Source organism: Vicugna pacos, unplaced genomic scaffold (assembly GCF_048564905.1).
Source record: "Vicugna pacos unplaced genomic scaffold, VicPac4 scaffold_19, whole genome shotgun sequence".
In the NCBI taxonomy this organism is placed as follows: Eukaryota; Metazoa; Chordata; class Mammalia; order Artiodactyla; family Camelidae; genus Vicugna; species Vicugna pacos.
The window spans coordinates 67,356,738-67,382,832 of record NW_027328740.1 but is presented as its reverse complement, the minus strand read 5'-3'; the positions used below and the strand labels follow the sequence as shown (position 1 = coordinate 67,382,832).

The following is a 26,095-nucleotide window of genomic DNA, read 5'->3' as shown; positions in this document are numbered from 1 at the left end:
CTAGCTAGTGTCCATCTGTGGGAGAAAAAACTGTGTGAGATCTTTTTGGAGGATGACATGTCAATGGATATGTAAACTCTGAAAAACGTGTGTACACACAGACTCAACTCCACTTTTAGGAAACGTTTCGTTTAGAAAAAAATCAGTTCAAAAGATATACTCATCAGAGCATTTACACAGCACTGTATACAATGGTGGGAAGAAAAGCTGAAGTGAAATCATATCCAGCAATAGAGAATTGGTTACATAAGTTATTTTACATCTTTTCATTCCCCACTGGAGAAGGAATTTCTAGAGTCACTTGAAAGGAGCCTGTGATGTATGTAATTGTCACATCCAGGGACTAAATTTTCAGAATCCTTAACTAAACGAATACTCATACAAGATCACAGGAATGTTTGTACGAGAAGGATGCCAGTCAAACACCCTTTCTGACAGTGGAAAATGGAGAAAACTTACGTGTTCACCATCAAGACAATGATGTGGCAAATGAAGGCGAGCTGTGGGCAGTAAGGGGCCGGCGTTTCGGCGTGGCCCAAGGCCTTGTCCACAGCACTCTCCCACCAAAGTTGTCCTTGCAGAAGAGACCAAACCTGTACATCAGGAGACCCCTCTATCTGAAAGGACCAGGTGAGTCTGGAGTGGGAGGACGTTTATGATATACACCTGAGTGAATAAACCGAGCTTCAGAAAACATATAGTATGGATTTATTTTTCAATAAAGTATATACACACACACATATACATAGATTTCTCATATACGTGTCTGTATGTATGTGTATACATATATGACAAAGGCATAAAGGTCATGAAATATATACTCCACATTGTCAGCAGCTTTTACTCTCAGGAAAAAAGGGGAAGGGAAGTAGGGGACTTTCGGTACCACCACAGTTCTCTTTTCAGTATATCAGTTAAGTATACTTGGAATTTAAAAGCTTATTTAAGTCCGAAGTAAAATGGACGATGCCTCCACTAGACAGAATGCTATACTGGTCATTAAAAATCATGCCAGGGGAGATAGAATATTGTAGAAAAACGTGTAATAAGCCGAATGGAAAATGGAGGTCTCCACGTAGTAATCAGGCATAAAATGCTCGCTGGTTTTTATGACAGAGGTAATACACATTGATGAAAAGAACAGAAAATAGATGTTAAACTGTTAATTATTATCTCTGAGTAGTGGGACCAGGATAGACACTTTTGCCCCTTTGTTCAGACTTTTATATTAAATACACATTATTTTTCATCTGAAAAAAGCATTTTTAGATGTCTAGTAAAACACATTGATAAACATGCACGAGTACTTACGGAAACAAATAACTAGGAGACACCACAGCAGCGTCACACAATGTAGAACGGGCGATCCTGAATAACACCACACAGTTACATAAGGACCCACAAAGTGAGAGCACCTGCTGTAACAGGGCGTGGCCCCCTTCTATTTGTCAGTTGTGTCTTCAGGGCTGAGGCAGTTCTGAGCACGGCCAGTGTCAGTGCTGGTGTCTGGATGGATGCCACTGGAGGTGAGGGCACCTGCAAGCCGAGAGGAAGAACAGAAATCATCCTCTGCTTTTCCTGTCTTGTTTCTTTGTTACTTTAAAAGAGAGGCTTAAATAAGATAAAGAATCTTCCCTACTGAAATTTCAGTAATGAAACCGTTTTTAAATTGTTCACAACTTATATTCTGTCTATAACTGTCTTTTCAACAAAGCATCATATTTATTAAATGTTAATTAACTCAGTTAATTAACTATCTGTTGAAACCCATTAAAGAACATGAAATGCACTATGTAAAACCACCGCGCCTGCAGTGACTAGCTCAGCTGTCTTGACGGCAGTGCAGGCATCACCCATCATCCCGTGGCCCTGAGCTCCTGATGCTGGTAAGAGAGCACGCTGCCTCCTCAGATGGAGAGAAACGGTGAAAGCATTTTCTGAAATCTACAGCACTGACAAAACATAACTGACAAATCCCAGGCTCCTTGGAGGCTGTCATTTTCTGCTTCTGGCCAACACCCGTCAATGAGCAGAACCACCCCATTCCTGAGCCATGGGACTCACGTGGGAAGCAGTTTTGGAGAAATTTCCAGGTATAGAATGTAACCAACTATACATAGAACTCTCACAAAAGAAAAGATGCAATACTCTGGTATTGGAACACACTCAAAATATTCTCCTAAGCCTTAGTAGATGGAAAGGCTGGGCTTCTCCTCAGCCACTTATTAATTTCACAGCCAGTGAGCATCTCCCACAAACCCTGTTTCCCTGTGTCTGCTAGAAGCCTGAGGCACACTGCTGCTGTCGATCTTATAAGTCACAGGGCAGAGGCGTGTGTCTCATGCCTGCAACCCTCACACAGGCTCGCCTCCTAGCCTCATTGTCTGAACTTGGCCCCATTTTCTCACCTGTTTATTTTGGTATCTGTTTTTCTGTAAGCTGCCTGAAATGCGTTTTGGAACAAGTCAGAAGAATCAGTGGGTAGGTAAATGGACTGAAGGAAAGGTCAACAGAAAGAAGAAAGAAAAGGGGAACAAAGAAAATTTCCTATGCAAAACCCTCTTCTAGTCAGGGAAGGAAACCACCACGGAGAATTGTGAAGAGGCAGGTAGCTTAGGACTGTTTCCTGGATTCCATGAAAAGTCACACCAAGAGATGAAAGGGTAGAATTATAAATAATAAAAGAAAAATAGCATGCATGGTTGAAAAATATATCTACAATATGTACTTTATAATGAATAGATTAAAATCAGCAGGGCCCAATAACACAATAATTGGGTATTCACAGAAATGAGAATCCCATCTCCAAACCACAAGGCATCCCTTTGGAGCAGAGAGTCAACACGGGACGGTCACAAAGCCGTCACCACAAAAGCTATGCTATCCTGCACTTACGAGGAACGAGCAGGTATGCTCGGGCTGCCAATGCGCGTTATTTATCCCACACAGCACCTCTACGGGGGGGGGGGGACGCCTAGCGAGCCCCGTCTCTGCAGGACAGAAAACAAGTCCGTGAGAGGCTAAGCCGACCTACCAGTTCTCCATCTCACAGGACTGGTCACTCCAGAGCAGGACTAGAACTCGGACCCACATTTGTAACCACAGTACTACCGTACTTTATGTCCTTTTTGTGTGTATAATACATTTGTTTCTGGCATGAAAGGATATGTAATAAATGTTCGGTTGTTTTGTCTATCTCATTATCTCACAATCATTATATTTTTGAACTGTACTCTTTTCCCCTGGAGAAAGAACGGAAAGAGCACGTGTCAGAATGAGTTTGGGCTCCATTCTTTATCTGTTACCTCATCTCATCCAAGTCCTCAACCTTGGAGAAGGAGCAAATATTCTCTTCATTTTAAAGAGAGGGCTCCAGTGATGGTGACTTACTCAACTCGAAAACGAAGGCTGGGGAAAGGCACATGCAGCAACCAGAGCAGTATCATCTGTAGGAAGGCAAAAAGAGCTCAGGGGAGGGCTCGGGGGTCAGGTTTATTTAATTTCATTCGATAAAAGAATACCAAATTCTAAAAATACTAGCATGCAATGTATTTGCTCTTTCTTGACATCTAAATATTTCCACAGCCCACATGTAACATTATCGTGAACTAGTGACAGGAAGAGTCCTCAGGCAGGGAAAATCAATGCCACAGGCAGGCTGAAACCCAGGCTGGAGGAAAGGAAGGTAAAGGGCATAGATAAGAAGAGGGGAAATTTTGGGAAAAAGACATTATCACAAGGACTCTCAAGCATCATCCAACAATCATATAATCATTCATTCAAGAGAGAGTTACTGACATCCTATTTTGTGCAAGATTTTACAGAGGGCAAAGAAAGACCACAGGGTCCATGGTGGCAGCAAGTGGTGGGGAAATAATACAATTCTGATCCCGGTACCTTGCACACTTGTACTCAGTATAAAGGCAAAAAAAAATAAAGTAAAATAATACTATGTAAACTCTACGCATTTTTGAAACAAAATTAAAGAAGACCTAAATACCTGCACAGACACACCACGCAGATTCCTGGATCAGATGACAGCGCTCTTGGGATGGCAGTGCTCCCCAGAGCGATCCGTATACCCAACGTGTTCTCGATCACAATCCCAGCGGGCTCCTCTGCAGTAACTGACTAGCTGCTGCTACAATTCATATGGGAATTCGAGGGTCTCAGTAACCAAAACGTACTTGAAAAAGGAGAACAATGTGAGAGGACTTGTAATTCTCAATTTCAAACCTTACAACTGTATCTCCAGGTGAGATTAGAGGCCATTTTTAAGTTATTACTGTGGTTATCCTTATTTTCTAAATTCTGTACCATGAATATACCTGGTAGAATAAGAAAAATAAAAAGTAAGATATATTTTAAAAATTGCAAAACAATTCATTCATTGGGGAAAAAATTATTTTAACTATAAAGAGGTAAATAAATATCTAATGAAAAAGGACTACTAAAAACTAGTGTGCATATACAATTTTCATAATTTGAAAACTGAAAAGCACAAAGACGTCAAGTTTCTAGGGAGACCAATGCAACATATTAATAGTTATTTTCAGAAATTCTAATTTAACAATGAAAACTCTGGAAAGGGAAAATCGTGACTGAGAGCCAACTGCAAACACATGGAGAGCAAAGGCCTAGAAATCACAGCTCCTTTAACTCTGCTACTAACTCAATAGGAGAGGAAATTCCTCACTGAGGGGACAGTGGAATCCCATGCATAAGACAGGATACACAGTACAAACTGCTGTATTAGGGGAGTGAATTTCCTAGGAGAATTCTAAAGTTACAACATTGCTTAAAAACTATAAAAACACTGTCAGACAGATTAAAACACACAATCATATATATTATATACAAACATATGAAGCCTGCTCTCATGTTGCATAGAAATACAAACATATTTGTTCATTTATAGGCATTGATTAATTTATCCCAGTTGGAATATTTCAACTAAAACAAATAATCAATACTACACTTCTCTTGTCAAATCTACTTGATAAGTTATTCTGCTATATAACCACAAAATGTCTAAGATAGATCTAAAATTAGTGAAAAAGATCTTTGTATGGTTCCTTGAATTCTTCTCAAAATTCCAAGCTTAATTTTAAAATAGATCTGAGCAGAATTTCTATATTATCTATTCCCTTATAAAATAAACAACACAGTCTATTGTCAAAATTCTGTCCTTACAATGATTCACGAGCACCGTATCCTCACAAAATTGCTGGACTGAAAGGCACTATCCAGACACTGTGACCGAACCAATGAAACACAAGGAAGACAGTGACCCTATACTGGAGGGCTTATAATCTGTGTCAACACCGGGGTTTTTATTTGATTGGTTTGACTGGGTAGCAAAATAAAATCAATCAAATACTTCCTTCTTTGAGCATTCTGTAAGTCATGACTGTTTTTAGTGTCATTAGCAGGAAAGACTTAAGCATGACTTGATTAGATCAACTAGCAACAATCATCACTGGAGAGTGAATAATAAAGAAGTTAATTGATAGCAATGCTTCTGCCTACATGAGACCTAAAATAAACCTACACTGGTTTCCGAAAGGAAAATGAGGAGATGAGGTCCCCAATGAGAAAACAAACTAACAAGAAATCAAAAAAGGAAAGACGTTTTCATTCACGATTCCAGGCAGTAGTGGAGCATGGTGGTGAAGAGCACAGTTGCTGGGGACAAACATGAGTGTCTGAGCTCCCACAGCACTGGGTAGCTGTGACACTGATATTTCAGTGAAATTTTCTGCATCTCAGTCTTCTATCCATAGACTGGGGAGAACAACCACACCCATCTCCTAGAACGGTCCTACGAATTAAGTTATTTTAGATATACAAGTTTAAATAAAATAATTCAGATTTTAAATAATACCCCAAAAGCACAAGGAACAAAGAAAACAGAGATAAATTGGAGTTCATCAAAATTTAGAACTTTGCTTCAAAGGGCACCATCCAGAAAGTGAAAAAACAACACACAGGAGAAAATTTTTTCAAATCATTTATCTGATTAGGAATTTGTATCTCCAAATGTAAGAAAAAAAAAAAACTCCTACAACTCAACACTAAAAAGGCAACTCAATTCAAAGGTGAATAAAGGATCTGAAAAGGTATTTTTCAAGGAAAATATACAAATGTTCAATAAGCACAATGAAACGATATTCAATATCATTAGCTGTAAAGGAAATGAAGTCAAAACCACTAGGAGAAACCACTTCACACTCACTAAAATAGGTTATAATAAAAAAAGAATAACAAGCACCAATGAGGACAGAGAGGAAGCGGAACGCGCAGCCCTTGCTGGTGAGGACGTAACACAGCGTGGCCACTTTGGAAAACAGCCCGGCAGGTCCTCAGAGAGATGAACATTTGGTTTCTGAATGAACCAGAATTCTGCTGTCTGGGCACACACGTAAGAGAACTGAAAACAAATGTCCACATAAAAACTCCTAAAGGAATGTTCACGGCAACACTACTCATCACAGCCAAAAAGCAGCAACAACCCAAATGCCTATCACGTGATGAATGGGTAAACAGTGGGGCCCAGCCATACAGTGGAATATTATTCAGCAATAGCAAAGCATAGAGTACTGACCCAGGCCACAACCTGGACAAACATTGAAAACGCTACTCAGTGTGAAAGAAGTCTAGTCACAATAGACGGCTCCACTTACAAGAAGTGACTCGATTTACATGAAATATCCAGCACAGGCAAACCCACAGAGAGAGAAGAGTGGCTCCTTGGGGCAGGGGGAGGATGGGGAAGATGGGAATGACTGCTTATGCGTACGGGGCATCCTGTTGGGGGATGAAAATGTTCTAAGATTGACTGCGATGCACAATTCTGGGCATAGAGTAAAAACCGATGTACATTTTAATGGGTGAATTGTATTAAAACTGTTAAGAAAAAAGCACCTCGGGCCAGTACCTTCCATAGTAAATGCAAATTGCTAACTTTTGTTAGAGGAAGAAGAAACTGTCCTCAGCATGATAGCAGGAGATCAGCAAATGTGAGTTAACCAGAATTGGACAAGAGCATTTCACTTGAAACAGTTGCTGAGTGTACATGAAATATTCAGAAATACGAAAATCAGTTTGACATTACAAAGAAACATTCTGCTTCAAATGCAGATCAAGTATTGGGCAAGCCCAGCAGCTACAAATGTACAGAGAAGAAACTTGGTTCTTAAAACAAGCACCAGAGCCATCAAGGAAATCGTGGTGAGGAAAGCAGGCGGCCGAAAATCTGGAACAGTTTGCTGCAAATAATTTCTCCACTGAAAATTTAAAAATAAAATGAAACTGATGAAATGCTCTGTTGACCTCACGTGAATGGGCTTCCTCTGGTGCTAGACTCTTCTGTAACCCCGATTGAAAGACTCAGGAAAATCAGCATGGCTCCTGGGAGTCCCCAAAGGACTGCCCACCAGCACGCTGACCACCATCAAATCTGCCAGCGTTGTATTACAGAGAAGAGACCAACTTCTGAAAGGCACAGGAAATGTTGAAAAGGGAAGAAAAGGCCGCAGTCAGTCCTGGGACAGAGGCCCTCTGAGCAGAGGCCAGAAGGCTGCAGGTGAACTGCAGTGGCCCTGGGGCAGGAAGGGACCACGAGGGAACAGATCTCAATTCTCTTCTCTGTCTTCATCTGGTAGGAGAGATAAAGCCTGCATCGTTCTCACCTGGAACTGTGGGTTCTGGCTGGCAGAAGTCTTACCGATATGGAATGATTATTTAAGACTCTGTGGAAAAAGTCAAGAAATCGAGAGGGAGTAGGGAGTCAACTCCAAGAGGCTCTCAAATGCTCCCATATTTATTGTGTATAATCAAAGGAAAATTCATTAGCAGTTGTGTGATAGTAAGGAGGAACTTCGGGAAAGACAGGGTGAGGCAGAGATTGTAGAATACACAATGAGTACAAAGGATTAGTTTAATTTTAAGGAAGTAATGGGGTGAAGGGAACAAGATACATTTTTAGATATGTGAATTACAAAGCAGACCACCAGACCAGCCTGGTCCTTGTTTTGGGGATAATAGACTTTCTAACAGCACACAAGCCCAGCGTTTATAGCTGAGGGCCTCGGTCCTTGCTTTGCAACCAGCAGAGTGCTATCTAAAACCTCAGCTATTCAAGCAAAGCATTGTCTCTGCTTTTTAAGGCAAGGAGACTGGAGTGAGGATGCACAGGTACTTGCTTGCTAAGCAGTTTCTAAGCATACTTTTCTCTTCTTAAAGTTCACGGGTGGCTGGGGTGTGTTACAATTTGTTAAAGCAATCATGGGCTCTCACATGGAACCATTATGGAGGACAGCCTAGGATGACAAATCCTGGCTGTCAGTCTTTTTCTGCCAGCTGCAGCCACTCTAGCAGGGACTAGACACATCCGTGAATAACGATCCTACATAACCACCCACACTCTTAACTCCTGGTGCTTGAAACTTAATAGTAGCTCTACACAACTTACCGTAGAAAAGTTTCAGAAATAAAAGTTATTATAATCCTTTTATATCTCATCATATTACTGATTTTTCTGATTGCTCTAAGCAGTTTCTACTTGATAAAGCACCTAATTCTGCAGGTGAATTCAGTAATTCCCATTGGGCATATCTAGCCAGCTTGGACTCGCAAACTTCTATTGGTCAAATACCGATAAACTTAATTGATTTCTTTGTTTATCAATTTCAGCCCGGAGGAGAGGGAGTGTCACTGTTCCTCAGCCCAACCTCAACACTTTTCTCATCAACTCAGGTCTCCTGAAAACAAAACAAAGCATTTGTTACCCTTCCACTCTTTCCACAAACCCAGCAGGAAACATCAGCCTGGAGAAAGAATTCAACACAAATGTTAAAAGAAAAATCTATAAACCTGAAGCAACTCCATCTCCGAATCATGATACACAATGGCATGAGAATAAGTGTGTCAGGCACAAAGCATGCGTGAAGCTGACCACCTCACTTCTATTCTTCAAAGGAAGGAAGGTTTTCGTATTTTTTAGTATAATTCTTTGTCATTGTTTCTGATGCCAAAAAATAGTTTATGAAATAATTATGCACTGCAATAACAGACATTTATTGTATAAATTACAGAAGGCATTCAGAGGGGTAGGAAAACCCACCTCTGTAAAAAATGCAAAATTTCTTCCCCTGTGAAGAACACGTATACAAAATGCAACAGAGAATTCAAATTCTTGTGGAGAGGAGCAAAAGTCACAGAATCAAAGCAAAGTCATTACAATGAGTCAATTCTAAATTCACTGGACAAACATGATCAATGCATTCAAATAATATTAAAGGCACACTGTTAACCATTCACTTAATGATCTGAAGGCTAGAGGAAGAATTTCCCTCTTTAACAGACAAAAGAAATCAATAAGGTGCCCCAAAAAACAACGACCAAAGAACAATCAGTTTTTTAAAAGTTTTGATAAATCAGCATGTTCTAAAGATCAAAATCCAGAAATTTTAAACATTCATTCAAACCACAATGAAACAAGCCTTTAAAAAAAAAATAGAAACTAAGCACATGGATCATGTACATAGATCAAGAGAATTTCTTGTACCACTGGAAGAAAGAACAGGCAATTGCCTTTTACTTGAAAAATAAAACTACTTTTAAAGATAACTGCTAAAACACATTTCATCATTCATGTTGCCTTGAAAAATCTGAGGCACTTGTATCTGATCAGAAAAGCAATTCTGAGTAATAGCAGGTTACAACTCAGTGCCAGTTTGCTTTAGAAGGAAAGAGAAATGAAAAGCTACTGTTTCTCATATCCTGCACAAAGTGTGTAGTGCCTCCTTGCCTCTTTCTCCTCCCATTTTCTAAGCTCATGCTCCCCAACCCTTCTGAAACAAGTATGAGAACCTCTTATTCACAACAATATGCCAAATGACAAACAATATCAATTTATTTGTGTAAATATATGACTACACCTTGAACTGGAGGAGAAAGGTATCCGAAGACTATATGGAACTTATTTCTACCTTCCTGAAATCACACACACAAACATTCACACAGACACAGACACTTACCCCTGGATTACTGGGCAATTCACAAGCTTAGTACTTACAACTTCTAGAAGATAACTTTTTAGTTAGCTTAAAATACAAAACTGTCAGCTTTTGAAAGCCTTGATCATCTGCTAAACCATCCAAATACCAAAGAGACCCAATTAGCCTTCTCTGTAGAATGTAATTTCCCTTGATGGCAAAACAGACCCTAAGAATTACTGGATCAAAGATTCGTGTTTATCACTACCTATGATCGTTTTTAAGCACATTAACAGATTCAGAAATTATTTCTCAACAACAATTATTCTTATTGAAATAGCATACGTGTTCAATTGTATATACCGAGACTAGGTAACTTGATGGTGTTTAAGAGCTATTTTGTTTATTGCAATAGTTATGTTCAAGTGCAGACAAGGAGGGCGTGTATTATTCAATTGTAAAACACCTGCTTAGCATGCACAATGTCCTGGCTTCATTCTGCACTACCTCCAAAAAAATAAATAAAAATAAGTGCATATTTAAAAATATGAATAAAGTTATAAAAAAATGCAGACTAAAAACCACTGCAATCTAGGTGCTACAATTATACAAAAAAAGGGTTTGTATCAAATATTGACTATATGCCAATCACAGAGACAACCACAAATCACACCTGACCACCATCACGTGTGATTCTCAGCAACCCTACTAAGTAGACACGGAAGAGAAACCCGGCTCTGCGGATGAGGAGACGGAGCTCGGAGGAGCCGGGGACGCTGACCGCCCTGCTCCCCGTGACACCGCGTCAGCCCAGGGCAAGCGCTGACACAGCTGCTCTGAGGGGACACCCAGCTGCACGGAAGTTTGGGGCACTGGGGAGTCCCAGAAAACACTAAAAATTGTTCAGTGGAAAACCAGCTCAAATATATTACACTGTGCCTCATCCTTTAAAAAGGGAAAATGACTGAGACCTTTTTGATGCCTCCGTGTCCTTTCAGCCATCATCAATTCTCAGCATTCTCAGCATGACCAGTGATGAACTAGACCCCATTTGAAGTGCACTCAGATGGAAGAGCTTTTAAAGTTATTTTATGAAGTTTGTAAGACTCTGTCTATGCCTCACACAGGCGGTCATCCATCACTTCTCACCTGTGTGGACGTACCACCTGAAATCACTCCTTTCTGCTTTTTAAAATCCCTTCATCTAATCCATACTTTTCAACAGCAAAGAAGCAGCTCAACCACAGACAGTGGACAGTTTTTCACCAAACGGACTCGAACATCCCATCAGACAACCTGGAAACTCTTTTCTTCTATTAAACCCACTTGCAGGTACTTCATCATTTTCTGATTGGTGGACTTGGCCGCTGACTGGCTTACTCAGAGAGCTCCCAGCCTCACATCCGGGGGTGGGAGAGGACCCCGCTGTTGGGGGAAATCAGTGCGGTTGGTGGAAATCCTCCAGCCAGGTCTTCTCGGGTTGAAGTGCCACAACGTGCTCAGAAATCATAACGTCAGCACCCCTGGGCTCCCATGGACTGGTTTCACATTAACCAAACTCATCACACACTGATGAAAGAAAACCAGAAACTTAACTTACTAATGTAACAGAAGATGTGAAACTGAACCAGACTGAAATATCAGAGTTCAACCATGAGTACATTTTGTCCTCCACCGCCCAATCGCGGGCAGGCAGTCACATGCAACCATGGACAGAAGCAGAGCAGGAAGGGATTCTAGATTAACTCAATGGACTAAATTTCTCTTATAAGAACAGATATACTGCCTGGAAAACAATTAACGCCAATCACAGTGCACTTTCCGTAGACAGTGGCCGAGATACGACTATGAGCACCTGTGTAACTCTCCTTTCCCTTTCCTTTCTGGGCTGACTTATGCACAGGGGTAAATAAATTCAGGGATACAGATAACGCTAAACACCCAAAGCCCATCTCTGGGAGCCTCAAAACCAGACAGCCAGGGTTTAAATACCAGCTCTGCCACTTACTACTTCTGTGATTTTGGCCAACTTACTTACCCTCTGTATGCCTCAATTTCCACATTGTAAACCTGAGACAACGATCAAATCTTCCTTACTCGCTTGTTGAGAAGATTGAAGGATTCATTTCTGTAAAACTCTCAGAAAAGAATGTAGCACACTTTTGGTGCTCAACAAATGTTAATTTAATATCAAAGTGATTTACAAGTCTCCCTTCTAATCATTTATGTGTTTCCTGGCTAGTCTAAGTCACAAAGAAAATCCTTATTTCTACTTTTATAAACTCTTGGGGAGCACCCTTCTCTTCTATCTCACCACCTGTTTAAACCGTGGGAGGGGATGCCTCCTAACCACTCCTCTGGGCCATGGAGAGTGCTCCTCCCTTCACACCCCTGGCCCCTGGCCCACAGCTAGCCCTCATCACAGTAACAGAGTGAGGTGTGAGTCTGGGAAGACAAGCAGGGAATTTGAAATCCTTCCTTTCCCTCCAGTGTTGGTCACCATTGGGAAGCACCCGGGATGCTCAGTTCCATGGCAGGAAAGCCCTGTGCATGAAGGGGCAGGTCCTCTCAAGGGAAGGCTCGCTGTGGCCCAGAGCTACATGGGACAGGGTGAGTCTCTAATTCTGGGACACACAGTGTCATGACATGCATTTCCCACAGCCCTGAAGTTCATGGAGAATGTGGCTTCATCAGTAACAAAGAAGACATTTATCGCATGCCTACTGTTTTGTGTCATCTCTCAGTTGGCTGCTGGAGACAACATGTGTATAAGTATTGGATCTCCTTAGGCCCTAACATATATGAAGTAACAAATAATTCTGTGGCTTAACGTTGGTTCAGGATGACTGTGTAACAGTTCTTACTCTGCTGATGCTTAATTATGGTTATAGGAACTATGGAACCTCCTCAAATATCTTTCATCATAAAACCAGCTTTTCTTATTTTCCTGTTTCTTAGTAATTGCCAAAGACTCTCAAATGATGGCTTCACACAAAACAGCAGCTAAAGTTTTTGAGCCCTCTTGACATAACCACTGTGGTAAATACTATACATAATTTCTAATTCTCACAATTCTACAAAGTAGATACGAATGCCCCCATCTCACAGACGAGGGAAAATCTCAAAACGAACTGACTCAGGTTCACGTGGCTCAGTGGCAGCGCGTGCAAACAAACCCAAGTCAAAAACTACACCCCTTCGTAAATGCACCAAATCTCCTACCAGCAATTAACACACAGCGGCGGGGTCAATACTCAGGGAACTCAATACGCTTTTCAGCTTTAACGTGCCCCAGAGGCCGCTTCTGGTTGTTTTATAAAATCCCGGCTCACTGGTTTCTAACACTGGAAGACAAGACGAATTTTACCATTGTTTGCAAAGCAAGTCTGAAATGTTCACAGAGACATGACAGAATAAAACTAAGATATAAGCAGAATAATTTTTACAGGTAGACAGACATAATGGACATTGGGCTATTCTGAAGCATTAAGGAAAGAAATCAAAATAAAATAACGTTGTTTAAGCCTTCTTTTACAAACAGGAAAATCAAGACAGCGTCACCTATGGCTAAAAAGACCTTCCAGGTTGCCGGGAAAGATGCAACAAAAAAATTGCCTGTAGGATCAGAAACGAGAATCAGATAACTAAAAGCTTATTTAGCACATACTGCACTTTGCTTCCGGGGAAGGGAGGGGTATTCAGTATTTAATCTGATATTGCTAATACTCCTGAATATATACAGAAGACATAGGCTCATGGAAACTCATCTTAGAAGAGGAAAGAATCCGGTCCAGCCACTTCATTTTGCAGGAGGGGAAACTGAGACATGGGATCTGTCCTCCTGGCAATCGGCAGCAAAGCTCTCCTAGGCCTCATGTCTTGCACTGTAGCAAAAGCACTGTACTAGGCACAATATTCATAAAAGTCACGTATGTATTTTTCCAACAGTAGGGTATCTAAGTATTTTGCAAAATACTTCTCAAAGAGCCAGGATATCATACAAGTTTATTGAAATACAAAAACATTTATTTACATAATAAAACAGCATGAGCTTTATTCTCTCTATTAGAAAAGTGACATGTCAAATCAATATTTTGATATTTTAAACCTGTTAAGAGTGCAGGAAAAAAAATCAAAATTTTCTTTAATCGCAAGAGAAGCTTATTCCCTAAAAATGATCAATGTGGATTTTACTAAACTTAATGGATCTGGTCAGAATCCCACGAATTTAAATGTCTGAGTGGATGGTTACGGCAACATGAATTCTGAGTTATAACAATACATATTCTGTGTAATTAACCTTCAAGGTCATCTGATTAAGGCAATTTAATTAGTCCCTGTCTCACTAGAATGATACAAATTTCATTAAAACTTCATACTACACTAAAAAAAAAATGAATCCTTGTTACTTTAAACCAAATTCAAATATATCATATATACATATTGAATATGCATCAGAAATAAGCGAAACTCTTTAGTATTCAGAGTTGATCCTTCTAAAATATCTGTCATTGTGACAGCACAATTTTATTAATTACCTCTTGGGTTCTTTGTATACAAGGCGTCTAACTCTCACAGTCATACAAAGTAAACGATATTACTCAAATTTCACAAATGAGGAAATGCACATAAGCCATGAAAACAACTTACATTTTCATCAACAGGAAAGAGAGGAGTAAAGATTTTACTTACAATATTCACTGACAATCTTTTCTTCCATATTAAGACTACATAAAGCAATTCAGTCTTTGTAAGTATTTCTGTCAATAAGGGCCACTAGAGAAAAACAAGTAACATCATTAGCACTGGTTGGACTTTCAAAGCCCACTTCTCTTTTGCACTATAATTATTTTTAATGTTTGGTTTTTAGTACGTACAGAGCACTAAAATAAAAAAAAATTAACTTTATATATAATTATCTGAGAATTAAACATTTGTGAAAATGTACAATTTTAATTTATGCCACTCTGTCTCACATTCTCAATGTTGTCTCTCCTTTGAAGGCCTCATCAGGCTGAGATCACTAAAATCGGCCATTTATGGAGCCACAGGAGTTCGGGTAACCACTTAATGGGAGACTAATTAGAGGAGCAATAGAGAACGCATCCTGTGCAGCCTGGGTTCCAGCACCGAGCTAGCCACCGCCAGCTGCGCGTGATTCGGGACAAGCTGCTCCATCTCTCAATCCCTCAGCTGCAAAAAAGGGGACACTGATACCTACCCTCAAACACCTGCTATGAAGTAAAACAAGAGGAAAGCATTTTAGACTAAGGACCAAACTCAGAGCGAGTTTGGTCATTATGATGATGAGGATGGCTGTTAGTAAATTAAGCTAGGCCAAAAAGGAGAAATCACCTTAAAGGAGAAACATTTTAAGTCAATGAGCACTTCTTTTTGGATGCATTGCAGAATATTCTATTGATTTTTTTAATAAAACAAGTTTTGTCCATTAATTATAGATTTACAGGTTCATGACAAGTCTCCAGAAAAAGAATTAGAGGCCTCTAACCCCTGAATACTAAGAAAGTAAAGTTAAAAAAAAATTACGGGGGAGATTATACCTCATTTTGGACAGTATGTGCTTAGCGTGCATGAGGCCCTCAGTTCAGTCCCCATTAACTCCATTTAAAAACTATGTTTTTTAAGAAATGGAGAATTAAAGCAAAAAGATGGAGGAATACAGAATTTTTTAGAGAATCATCTCAGATTTTAGATTGGGAAGAAACCATCCATTTCTCAGAAGAAATCTTGAGAACTATGTAAACTGGATCTGAGATGTCTAGTCTTCTAACATTATTCATGAATTCATATTATCAAGTCTTAAAACTACCTGATAACCCACAGTGGGTGATACTGATCATAAAAGCTGCCAATGCGGATCGAGCTCCGGCTCGGACTGCTCTGTTCTGACATCTCTGCCCCTGAGGCTTCACCAGGCTGAGAGCACTAAATTCGGTCATTCATGAGCATCTCATGTAAGTCCTCCAATTGCGTTTCTCACTCTCCCCTCACCACCCCCTCTGAGGGAAGCACTTTTATCATCTTCCCCACCCGCACACAAGGCCACTGAGGCACAGAGACTAAACCCGTTCCAGGTCACATTGGCATTGAAGGACGTCTGTATTTCTGCTGTTTTGCTTTTGACAAAGGAACCTGAGATATCAATTCAAGGCAGACTGTTAAATAATCAAGTCTGTCAGGTCTTCACCTCAAAGAGCAGATGCTATAAATTCCTGATGTAGGATGAGGCTGCCGCTACAAATTGGCCCAGCTTGAATTTCATATCCAAGATGAAGCAGCGGAAACACGTAAATATTCACGACTGTCAACTCCGCTCACGGGTCTCGGCCCTTCACTGCCTGAACGGGGGTGAAATCCCCACCCGGGTCCGCGAGGGAAGCGCGGCTCTTCCCGGTCTCACCCAGGATTCACGGGCTATTTCCCCCCACACACTGGCCTCAATGATTAAAAGCTGACAAGATTTTTACACCATGCAAAACTAAAAGACATTTCTGCAGATGGAGCACTTTCCCAGGCTTAAACCTTTTTTGCCTACACTCAGCAAGGGGGAAAAATGAAACATGATTCTACAAAGTCTCTGGCCCTCAACATTCACAGGAGTAGAACGGCCACAGCACAAAATGACTCTTGACATGGCAGAATGAGAGCAAATTAAAGCCGCTCTACAACAGGCACAATGAGACACAGCGCTCAGCAGTCTTCTGCACACTCATGGTTGTGCAGCCCTCACCACCATCTATTTCCAGAACACTTCATCACACCAAAAGAATCCCCCTTTCACTAGCAGTCACTCCCTAATCCCCCTCCACAAAGTCCCTTGCAACCATCACCTGCTCTCTGCCTCTGCATGTGCCTATTCTGGGCATTTCAGATCACTGAATTCAACAGTATGTGGCCGTTTGTGTCTGGTTCCTTTCACTTAACGTGCTGTTATCAAGGCTTGTCAATTTTGAAGTGGTATCAGCATCTCTCTCTTTTTTGGGGGGGGGGAAACGTTAAAGATTATTAGAAGGTGGTAAGTACTATCAAAAAGAGTACAGTGGAGCATAAGTGATTGGGTTTCAAAGGGAAAAGGGCGGGTTGAACAGTCAGGGTGGACTTTCCAAAACAGGTGGCCTTTTTCATTTTCCTCTTTTTTTTTTTTTCATTTTTATTCACTCTTACGTGTGAATAATGTTCCACTACATGGAGATACTACATTCTGTTCATCGATTCAACAGCTATGTATGGACGAGGTTCAGAAGAATGAGTGTAAGTGGTGACTAGCAGGGATGGCATTTAAGCAAAGGGCAAGATGTGCTTTCAAAAAAAAAAGCCAACAAACAGAGGCACAAGGAAATTCACTGCGTTTCTGAGCAAAGTGCATGCTTGCTTCGGCAGGACTACCATGCAGGGCTGGGGCGTATGTTGGCAGGAATCACGGTGTGGGAGTCACCTGAGAAGACTCCTCACTGCAAGCAGCTCAGCCAATTCTCCTCCCTCATCCTGTATTGTTAGAGCAATGTTTCTAGGTTACTCTTATTTTAAGTAATAGCACTTTACTGCACATCTGAACATCTCCATCAGACCACATTACCTCCAAGCCACAGAAAATCATTCACTGACCAGAGCAGATCCAGGACATAACGGTGATGGATCAGGGAGTCTTGCAGCATTCCAGCATGCAGGCACAAACCCCACATGTGCCCTGGTGATGTCTGGAAAATAAAATGCATGGAAATATCTCACTGCTGGTACATGACATCTGCCCTCAAATTGCCCCAAAATCATGCTGGCAAAGCACTACTCAACCCTCTCAGTACAAAAAAAAAAAAGGTAAGAAGGAAAATTAAGGCTCTTCCATTGAAAACCAGCAACCATCACTGCCAGTATCTGAGCTGGAATGCTCCTGACTTCGAAAACCACTGCGTATTTACATTTCAAACGTGAAACTCATATATGTATTTCACGTAGATGATATTGCAGTAGGACTTTTCTTTTCAAAATTTCCAGTTGCAAAATTAGCACAAGAAAGTTTATGTTTCAGGTTTAAAAAAAGTCAATTATCCTCCACTTTCTTAATTTTGAACTTACTATTATTTTATAAATGGAGCTATGCTGCGCATTTTAAACAAACTGTTTGATTTCTGCAAACAAGACCTTTATGACCTCACTATTTTAGAGCAAACTTTAACGATTCTTTGAGAGGTGAGGCCTGGGGGGCTCACTAACAGCTCTTTAAATACTGACAAGGATGTGCTATTAAGTAATGCCAAGGCTCTAACTCCACAGTAGCTCAGAAAGCAAAGAAACTACACCAAAAACTTACTTTAACAATTTTATATATTTCTATTCTTTTGAATATTAAATTTCTTAAAAGATATGATTTTTCTAGAAAAAGACAACAGCTGTATTAAATTTCCTCCCACCAAGCAATCTTTATCATGAATAAAAACCCCTTTGGAAATCGAAATGACAGGACGTTTCTAGCTAAGTGAACATCCAGAACTGAACACAAACTTAGATCCCATCAGATCTCACTCGAACGAGCTCAACAACGTCCTGGGCTACCCTGGAAATTAGCTCTTCTGTTCCAAATGTTGGCTGAGCTAAGATCATCACACAAGGCAGGGAAAGAGAGAAGAGGAAAGTTCAGCTGACGGCCTCCATCAGTTTTCTTCCAGCCACAAGGTGCCTCTAGGGCGGCCCCGCTAACAAGCCCCCAATAAGGAAATCTGGCATCCACACTGCCCCTGCCGTCCCCAAGCAACCCCGACGCCCTTCTCCCAGCCTGTGAATGGTCTTCTAATGATTCCTCAGTTGGTGGCACCCTCCCCCTCTTACCCGCTACACACACAAACAAAGCCAAAGCAGCCTTCCCAAATCACAAATTTGATTACATCACCCCACTTCAAACCCTTCAGAGGCTCCCTGGTGGAATTCTATCCCCACCCCAGACCCTGCTCGCCCAGCCTCACCTCAGTACCCAGGTCCCCAGTGACCTCAGGGGCCCCCTGACCTGCTCCTACTTCCCACTTGCCTCCAGGCTCATTTTGACTGTTTCCCAAGGAAGCCTTCCCTCCCTCCAAAATCCACAATTTGTTCCTCTGTTCCTAGAATATTATAGGCTAAGTAAACTTCTGACAATGCTAAGCTCTCAAGAAGCAAATACATTTTGCTTACTAATGTGGCTACACCCTCTCTCCCCTAGACTCACAGAAGTGCGCGTGTTATAAATAAATAAATGACGGGGTGAGTCTCAAAGTGACAGACATACCTACTCTCACCCGTCCCGACCCTTCTGTCTGTAGAATATCAGAAGCAAAACCAGAAGTACCTTTCCTGAGGGTCAAATTCTGATGACACCCTTCACTGCCTACTGTGTCAGTTCTAGTAAAACCCAAGTTCTTCCAAAGCCCTCAACCCCAGACTCTCTCCAGTGTCCTCCCCAGAAGGGACACCCTCCACCCTGGACCACACAGGGCACTCTCCCCGGGTCCCCAAGCCAAAAGCCTCCAAGTGCCTGCCCGGGCTGCCCCTGCGACCTGAGCCACATTCTTGACTCTTTCTCCTGGCTGATTCTTACTCTGTTATCACAACTGAATGTAGAGCACATTTCTTCCAGGAAGTCCTCTCTGATAATGTCCTTTAGGTCTTCGCTGGGCTCCGTCTACAGCAGCTGTACATGGTGACCAACTGGGTAGTTGCCCCCTCCTTTGAGACCACGAAATCTTGGGGGCCACGTGGGAAGGAGTGAGAGATTGCAAGATGGCTGGGGGAAGCAAAAAGCAAAAATCACAGCCCAAGTCCCAAATTCAAGGACACTTTCTCAGAAAAAATATAAACTATTTCACACGTGTGCAATTTGGCTAATATTTTTGTGGCTTGTGGACAGCAAGAACTTGGTGTTCTAGTCCAGAACCAAGGTTACATGCAAAGAAATGTATATATTCATATCCAAAGGAAACCAGAGCTGCTCAACAACAGTTTGCAGTTAGAATTGAAAGGAACTTTGATAAAGGCAATGTCTCTCTCTCTCTTCTTTCTTTTCTGGCATCATATAATTTTAGAAGTATTTGCGTGACTAAGAGATGGCTACAGCCCGTGATTCTGCACTGGAGTTTTTGAGGCTGAGGAAGCCCAGATCATATTCACTGTGTAAATGCAATCACACCAACACACTGACAGGAGCCCTGGTGGTGGAGCTGATGTTCCAAAGCAGGCAACCATATGTTGTAAGAGAACTCTAAATAGAAAGCAAGAAATGCAATGTCCTGTACTCAATTTCATTTGCTATATGGGCCATTAACTGATAGTATATCTTGACTAATGAAACCCAAAAATAAATTGTCAACGTCGATTTTCTTCATCTGATCATTTTATGCTAACTTTGGATATTAAACCCTCACTCCATAAGTAAAGCTCAGGCTTATGCTGCAGCACAGCTACAGCCCGTGGAAGAAAGCCAATCAAGGGAGAACTGGAGAGTTTCCCTTCAGAAGATGCTAAGTCTGGTTTTGCACCTGCACGTCATTTGCAACCACGTCATCGACAAAGGAGTAAGACCTAACATGTGCGGGGCGAAAAGCACTGCGGTGCTTCCGAACCAACAGAGAACACTGAGCTTTGTGAAACAGTCCTGAGGCACTTAAATCATACTTTTTCTGAAATGCTCCAAAACTGACCCACTTCACCATTCCAGGCACAACAGGGAGGTACCGGAATTAGTAGAGAGAACATGCCCTTGAAGTCTGACAAGGCCATGCTTGAATTCGGCTACAGCACTTACTAGCCACTAAACGGACCAATTCCTTAACCCTTCTGAGAAGGCTTCCCAATCCACAAAAGGGGGCTGCCACCGCCCACCTGGGAGGCATGGATGTGAATGCAACAGGCAAGTAGGGCGGCCGACTGGTACCTGACACGGGGCCTGGCTAGTTTCCCTCCGCTGCCCTTCTCCCTCTTTGAACTTACACTGTTCCCCCGGTAAGGATCAAGCCCCCAGAACAGACTGCCCATATCATCTGTGTATCCCCGGATACATGCCTTACCCTTAGGAGGCCAGAGAAACAACTGCCTCCTCCCAAGTCACTATCAATGTTCTTAAGAGTCTGGGTATTTTTAACTCTATTTTGCAGGGAGACTAATCCAGAACTTTCCAAGCACCATTCTCCAGGTCGGCTCCCCTCTCAGCGCCCATCCCTTCTCACCTCAGATACTTTGTATGATTGCCTTCTATTCATGGGAAAGCGAGTCCGGTAGGGTGGGACTCCCTAGGCCTCCCTCCCTCCCTCACAGGTGAGTGTGACTACTTTCTCCCCACTCCAAATCCAGCTTCTAAGAAGTCTACCCTCCCAGACCCTGCAGCCTCTGCACATTCCCAAGACACACACATAGCCACGACCCTCCCTTCAGATTTCTTCCTGGCTGGCCCTGCCCATCCCCCGGCATTAGAATGAAAATGGCATTAGAATGAAAATCGCAAACGCGCTGACTGACACACCAAAGCTGCATGGTCTGGGCTTTCCTCCAATCCAGGCACAGCCCTGCCCCCCCAGCCTCAGTCTGCAGCTCTCGAGATGATCTAATTCACAAGCAAGGCTGTGAACACCAGCTAAGAATGACGACTCCCAACGTGTATCTCTAGTCCTGCTCCTTCTCCTGAGCCCCAGTCTCATAGGAAAGAGTGTCTCTTTGAAGTCCTAACTTGGATGACAAATGGCACCTTAAAAATGCCTCATGTCCACCATTTACTCTGGAATTCGATTCCTGGCATGTACCTCCCAGACTCCCCATTTTAGTAACAGCCCCAGCACCCATCTATGTGTTTGAGGTCACATTCAATTTCCCCTGTTCCCTCCCCCCGGCCCTGCCCTGGAATCTGTCATGTAATTTCCTTCACTAAGCCCATCTCAAGTCTAGTTCTGCAGGGACCATGGCCGGAACCCCACAAGCTCACAGCATGGTGCAGTGAGTCACAATCCTCCGTAGGTTACTCCCTGGAGGGGGAGGCATCTCCTGGAACGGGTCACCTCAGAAGGCACTGGATTCTCACAAAGGAGGCCCAGGAGAAGTTCTCACGTGGTCTGAGCTTTGAAGGGCCCGAGGTCCGGGGGAGCTCCTAATTAGCAGACACATTTGCCAGTGAGCATGCGAGGATGCAGGAACCTAGGCAAGACTGTTCTCACTCCGACCCCTGGGCTCTCGGGAGCCACGGGAAATGCCTGTGTCCAGGGTAGTACAGCCCGGCCATCACAGATACCAGTCTGCATTTGCCAACCCGGACAGCACAGACTCCATCTACTTGCGACACTTACTTCTGTTCTGTTCCCCACCCAGAATGTGATGGACTCATTTAGATATTCTGTCCTGACCCAAGCGAGACAAATTCAGTGAAAAATGAAGTGTCCACATTTGGACCAGAGCATGAAATGAGAAACAATGTCTCATGGTCAGCATGATGGTGGTGGCCAAACACTTCCACCGGGTGAGATGAACCATGGTGGGGGTGAGAATCCAAGGTCCTAGGTCGGTCAAAGCATCTTCCTTCACGGTTGACTGGGGTGTTGGAGACTGACTACCACAAACTAAAAGAAGCCGTCAGTGGTGGACGTCAACTGCAACAGAAACGGATTCAACTCTTTACTGCCAACATGGGTTAAAAGTAAAGGCCGGGGCAGGGAGGTCTGCACGGCTGCTGAGGCAAACCACAGACCCAGCTCTGAATGCCCACTGGCTGGAGCAGAGAGGAAGCTACGGCCCTTTTAGCTGTCCCTGTGTCCAACAGATCCAGGTGAGCCAGGTACTTAGGAGAAGGCCATGTTGTCCTGATACTCAGAAAACCCAGCCTCATAAAGGGAACAAAAGAGTGGCATGGATTTTAGACCCACTTCTGCCCCTTTATGAAGGCAAAGTAAGGTAAATGGCACGGGGAAGTTGAATGCAAAGGAAAAAAAACTGACTGCTTCCTCCAACAGCGTCCCCTGCAGCTCCTCCATCCCGATCCTGCCACTTCCTCATCAGTGACCGCCGGCCAGGAAGCGCCCTCACACACGTCACACAGCGACAGCCAGGAACCACATGCCGAGCACGTTTGTGTAAAAGCAGGAATCGAGCAAGGTGCTGCAGACTTTGACTTTCCAAGTTTAAATTCTCCATGAAAAGAATCCCTCAGCAGCCGCCTTAATCAGTTCGCATCTCACTTCTTCAAAACAATCAAACAAGTTTAATAAGGGCGCATTTGTCACCAAATATAAGGAGGACCAAACATGTCCCTCAAAGTAAGGATTTTAACAGGTATCAAACACCAGTGGGTGATGTGCTAACAAAGCAAATATTCCAAAAAATTAGAAATTAAAAAGATGACTAGGATAATACACGGATCAAGGCATCTGTTAAGTTTTTGCTTTTTAAAGCGATGGAGACAGCACGGAGGGCGATCTGGCTATTCCCAATGCAGGGTGTGCACAGCCCACATTTTCAGAAGCAACAACATGCTCACTGGGCAGTGAAAGAGAAAAATGAACGAAGAAAAAGGAGAAGAGGAACAAGAGATAATTAAAAACACACAAGAAGAAAAATGATTTTTACAGCATGTACATGAATTTACGAGAGTGTGTGAGGCCAGGGACGCGGGGACGGTGAGACCCACCCTCACCTCCTGCTCCAGGGGAGGCAGGGGCCTGAGGGGAGCGGCGCTGCCGGGGGACCCCAGTGTGGTCAGCGCCCCTAACCAAAACTCCACCTACATGCATCTAGGCAGCTTTTGAGCTACAAATTGTGGTCACATTTCAGGCTCACTTCCACCACGAGTAGCAGGAGAGAATAAGGCTCTTCTCCTGAACCAAAGCATTGCTTTATAAATTAATGACTGTGGAATAGAAAAAGCAATAATGGAATAAAATGACTGGAAGAGAATGTGCTTGACCCGAGCTCACTGGTCGCGTTAACTCACTGACATTAAGATGCTGGCTGAGCCCTTATGGTACCAGAACAGAATGACCCACAAGGAGGGAGGTTTAATGCGCTGCTGTGTTTGATGCCTGGAGCCATGCGTGGTACACGAGGTTCTGGGTAAACAATGGTGACAGTGTCTTCCACTATGGGCTAAGCACACATCCAGCTACTCCGCCAAATCCCAAGGGCAGACTTCAAAAGTCAAAATCAAGCTGACATTCTCTGGTGTGTTTTTAGACTCAGAGCGAAGCAGTTGCTTAGCAAAAATGTCACCAGTGCCTCCTATGACAAAAGAGGAGGCACTGGCCTGGGGGCTGGGGAAGGGCTTCGGGCTTCGACTGCTCACCCACCAGTCTGCCCAGGGGGAGAAGGTGGTCCCTGCTTATGTTGCACCGATGCACCTACCTTGACTGACGCCTTGGGACTCAGCAGGTGGTGACAGGTGAGGTGAGCGGAGCCAGCCTTGGTGTACCATGGTGCTGGCAGCTATGCTCTCAGCAGTGCCAGGTTCCTAAACCTGACACCTCATCTCCAAGGAGAAGAAGGGGAGTGCGGGCATGTAGATCACAGGGTCCTGTGAGGACAAGTACAGATCATGGACACGAAATGACTTGCCCCTTCCGTAAGCCATAGAGGTATGTTCGGGAGGAACAGAAAATTCATCCAGAGCCCGCTAGGCACCTCACGCAGGTGGGACTCGGGTCCCCTCTGCCTATCACTCACAGGGCTGGTCTCGACATTCTTTTTATCAATTATCTGGCATCTTCTCCTCCAACTTACCAACAACCAGAAAGTAGAATCTGATCTTAGTTAAGTTCAAGAATCACAGAGCACCGCCTCCACAGCGGGCCCGGCAGCATGTACCAGGTCCTCCGACCGTCACCTGTGGGACCGCCATGAGCGATCTCCAGACTCAAGGACCAAGGCCGTAGGCTGGGGGGACACAGCTTCGCTCACTCTCCCCAGCAAAGGGGGACCACCTCTCGGCAAAGGCATCTCACCCTCTTCTGCATGAGGGACAGCACGATAGATACACGGGGAAACAGAGCAGAAGGTGGGAAGCCCAGAAGAGCTCGTCTGCACTTCCAAGGCAAAGTGGGGTCGTTGACTTAATCACAGTGACAAAGTGAGAATGAGCATTTCTCTGTTCTCTACCATACTCCGTGATACACCTTTCCCTGCATTAGGAGTTAATTCGGAAGTCCCTGGCAGTGTTTCTGATATCCAAACCTGGCATGGTGGCTGTCGGGCAGGAAGAGAGGGCCTGAGCCGAACAGGTGCTGGGCCTGGGGGGCAGGAGACACTGGCTCCAGCCCCAGCTCAACCAGCGCCTCGTTCTGCCTCTCGGGATTCAGCATCTCATCTATAAACAAAGGGTTGACACTGTCTGAGGACAGGCTTCCCAACAAAAATGAAATGAGAGCCATGTAAAGAAAGTTTCCCAGTTGCCACATTTAAAACGGTAAACAAAGAAACAAACCAACAAACAAAAAACAAATACTAGAAACAGATTTTAAGAACAGATCTTACTTAATCTACTGTATTTAAAATACTAACATTTTGACATGTAATCAATATAGGAAGTAACATGATAGTTAATATTCTTTTACTAGACAAGCCTCAGCGTCTGATGTGCATTTGACCTACAGCACATCTCAACACAGACCAGCCTCCTCCCCAGTGCTCCTAGCATCAGTGACTGTGGCTACTCTGTTGGACAGCAACTCCAGGGGTCCCACCAGTGGTCCTGGCTGAAAAGCGGGAGTAAGTGTCCACACTAACCCTAAAAGGATCTCTCTGAAACAAAGGCAGGTTCACTTTTAAATGTCTGTAAACCGGCGGGCTGCCCCTCCCTCCCCCCTTGGCTACAAGACAGTCTTCTTCTTTGCTGATCCCTTTCTGGATGTAGGGAAGAAACCTGGCACACAGCCAGGGTGGACTGGCCTCCAGGGAAACTTACCTGCTGTCTGTCTTCAGTCCCATGACGTCCTCCTTCTCAAACGGGATGCAGAGGAGGGTGATCTTGTCCCCAGACTTGTCGGGGGCACCATCCAGCTACTTGGACTTGGGCAAGATGAGGAGTGACTCTGTGAAGTCCTCGATCCTCTTCTCCACCACCCTGCAGTCCTCGTAGATTGAAG

At 43.3% G+C, this 26,095-nt stretch overlaps 1 long non-coding RNA gene across 1 annotated transcript; it reads right to left on the bottom strand.

The window, feature by feature from the left end:
* Window positions 1–441: 441 nt before the first annotated feature.
* On the bottom strand, window positions 442–26,095 carry LOC140693173 (uncharacterized). Its single transcript, XR_012068885.1, has 8 exons — window positions 25,915–26,095; window positions 19,585–19,770; window positions 17,625–17,716; window positions 14,691–14,774; window positions 4,001–4,186; window positions 3,391–3,446; window positions 1,312–1,536; window positions 442–666 (listed from the first exon to the last, which is right to left on the bottom strand). It is a non-coding gene; the product is annotated as an uncharacterized lncRNA (long non-coding RNA).